Here is a 3,352-nt window from a genome sequence, read left to right on the forward strand (position 1 = left end):
ATTGGTTTCATCCTTTAGAGCTTCTATCTTCTTTGAAATAATATTCACTAAATGCTTCACTCTAGATTTAAAACCAGGACAAAAATATAATACCTGAAGTATACTATTAAGATAACAAGTATTGTCGAGATTATTCAGTCCCCCAAAGGGTAACAACTTTGCTCTCCTCACAGTTTATAGGTGAGGACTGTGCTGCAAGAACAACTTCAACAATTTCAGATCCTCTGTATTCAGAGGCTTTCTCTTCATTTTCTTCAGAATCTGTGAAATCCAAGACTCTCTTCATTTCCTTTTTTCTGAAAAAAACTCAAAGAAAGTCTGTTTTTCTTTGATGGACTACTTCTTGAAAGCCCATGACTTTCACTAGCTATGACACCAGGCATTTTCTTTTCAAATCCCAAGGAGTTGACAGAGATTTATTTACCGAGGGAAGCTGGTCATGGCCCAAAGCGGGGTCCAACCGTGACTAGCGAAGGTGCAAAAGGGAGTCCCTGCCCGGAGTCCGCCGGGTCCGCGACCCGAGGAAAAGCTGTCCGCACCTCCCTCCCCGTGGGGGAGTGACCATCTGCTCCCAAGAGCTGGAACCCGGGCCGCCGCTGGGTCCTGCTTTGCGCCGGCCCCACCTGCCTTTCTGGAGCGGCGCCCGCCCGCGCGCGCCCCCGCACGGCCAGCAGCGCAACCAGCAGCGGGGCCGCTCGCACAGCGCCTCAACCGCTAGGGTCTTTCGCGCTCCACCACCGAGCGTCATCACAATTCATTCAAAAGAAACAATTCCTAATTTATAAGAATCGTCATGTTTTGGCATCGATAGGTAGATAACTAAATTCAGAAAGCTTTTGAGGGTGCCTATTTTGGATTTGATGCCACACTAGGTGCAAAGGCAACTAAAATGAATGACGCAGTCCCTGTCCTCAAGGAGCTATCACTCTAGTGACAGAGATAAAAGTGGTATGCTAAAGTGCCCTTGTAAATCAAGCTTGGAAGTGGGGGGGGGGGCATGGAAGGTTTCCAGAGGTACAACCTGAGCTGAGCCTTGAAAGCAAATTCTACAATTCAATTTTGAATTCAATCCACATTCAATTTTGACCGCACATCTTTATTCGTCTCTCTCTGTTCAGTGATTTCGACTAGCTTTACAGATGGAACCTAAATATGTAGAGTTTGGAAGAAAACCAATTTAAAACCAGCCTGTGGCTCAGTTTCCTTAACCTGATATGTGAAGGTTGTAAAGCACAAAGACAACCCCACACTTTTGGGACCTCTTTAAATAAGATGCCATTGACAAAGAGAGGGCAAAAACTGTTGTGCAGTCCTTCAAACTGTAGAGATTGAGAGCGTAGGAAGGGAGGAGGATGAGAAGGCCAGCATAAAAGCTGGTGAAGGGGAAGATAGTGTATTTCTAATAAAATTAAATAGAAGCTTGAGTCAAATATCTCTTCTACTGCAACAATGATTTTATTTTTTCTCAATCACTGGAAAAAGGGTCATATTTTAACATAATTTAATTGCTGTACTTATCCATGTAGTTTCCATATTCCTGAGAAGAATGTATAGATGTGTCTTAATTCTGGTGTTTGGAATTTCAAAAAAAATAAGTTACTTTGCTCAATCATGTAGGAAGACCTGAGAGTGACCTTCTCACACAAGTTAAAAAGCATTGTCTATGCAGCCAAAGCAATTAGAAATATGGTTGCATGTAAAAAAGTTTCCATCTACATCCATAGTTTCAGCCTCTATCTCTATCTCTATCTAGATGTATATAGAGAGATATCTCTATACCTCCTGACCACACACGTCACCTGCTCTCTCCTGTGTTTGCCCACTGCAACTTTGATATTCCACAAACACTTGTCTCATCATTTGACCTTATCATTTATTTCCCCAAACTTACTAGTTGTCTATTTCTTAACATTGTTAATAGATACTAGATACTGCCATTCACCCAGGTATTTAAGTCAGAATTTGAGGATTTATCCTGAGTTTTTTTTATACTGTACTCTCTTTCTTATGACTTTATGCCACCTCACCAAAGCAAAACAAAACCAGGCATTAATCAGGACCATGTCCTGTCATTCTATCATAAACCTCCCTCATACATGTCTCTTGTCCCCCACCCCCTGACTCTCCTTAGACTAGCAATACTTCAACAGCCTACAACCTATTCCCTTGGTACTACAATTAACTTTCTATGACACAAATTTGATGATCGCATCCTCCTGTTTGAAGCAGCTACCTAGGAACAGCAGGATAAAGTCTGACTCTCCTTAGACTAGCAATACTTCAACAGCCTACAACCTATTCCCTTGGTACTACAATTAACTTTCTATGATACAAATTTGATGATCGCATCCTCCTGTTTGAAGCAGCTACCTAGGAACAGCAGGATAAAGTCCAAATTACTTACTTAGTATGACCCACAGTGCTTTTCAAAATCTGGTCCCAGCTCTTACTTAGTTTTTCTTATCTGCTGTAAACCTCCCCAGAGAAATATTCTGTCCTGGAAACAATGGAAGCTCTTCACCACTTTCTTTTGTCTCTGGATATCTCCTGCTAAAGCCTCAATATTCAATATAAAACTTGATTTCTTTTAAGACCCAAGGCTGATTAGAGTCCCTCTTCCATCATCCTTTAGTTCTCTTACTCTATAGCCTTTATCATCCGATATTGTAATAGCTCATTTTCTATCTGTCATTCCCTATGGGATTCTTAAGGGCAAGAATGATGATTTGTTTATCTCTGTTTCTAGCACCTCCTATTGGGTCTTGCATAGTGTTAAGTGCTCATTAAGAGCTTTCTGCATGTATTAAGGCATGGATGCACGAATGGATGAATGAGTCAGTAAATGAATGAACTGGATTATGATTAGCTACAGAATGAGCTTCAAAGAAAGAATAATGCTGAGTGAAGAAAACCCAACCTTCACACAAGGCCCTTATGACATCCAAAAGTCCCTTCATTGATGTTCTCTGTCACCTCTAATGAGTCACTAAATCTCTCATCTGTAAAGTTTAATTAGTGTTTCGGCAATAAGTGCAAGCTCTTAAAATGCTAGGTGTTAAATTCATTGCTTCAGAAACACTGCCATGCTCATATTCATTTGGAGTAAAACCATAAGACATGGAAAACAATACCCCATTTTCAAATAAAAACGCTAGGTTCCCTTTTGCCTGAAATAGACTTAATGGCAGCTGTCTCCCAGCTGCTCCTGAAGATGCCTCAGCTTGAAACATGGGTGTATTGCCACTTGGAAGATTCAAATTTCCTTCTCTTAATTCCAGGGCAACCCTCCATGATGCCACCATCCTGGGGGCTGTTGCAGGATGAATAATGCGAGTGAACGGGAGGAAAAACA

The 3,352-nt window shown here is 41.4% G+C and overlaps 1 pseudogene; it reads right to left on the reverse strand.

The window, feature by feature from the left end:
- The window catches only part of LOC103608906, a 2,778-nt pseudogene extending 2,492 nt beyond the window's left edge, over nucleotides 1-286 (reverse strand).
- Nucleotides 287-3,352: the final 3,066 nt, after the last annotated feature.

Source organism: Galeopterus variegatus, unplaced genomic scaffold (assembly GCF_000696425.1).
Source record: "Galeopterus variegatus unplaced genomic scaffold, G_variegatus-3.0.2 Scaffold8963, whole genome shotgun sequence".
NCBI classification, from domain to species: Eukaryota; Metazoa; Chordata; class Mammalia; order Dermoptera; family Cynocephalidae; genus Galeopterus; species Galeopterus variegatus.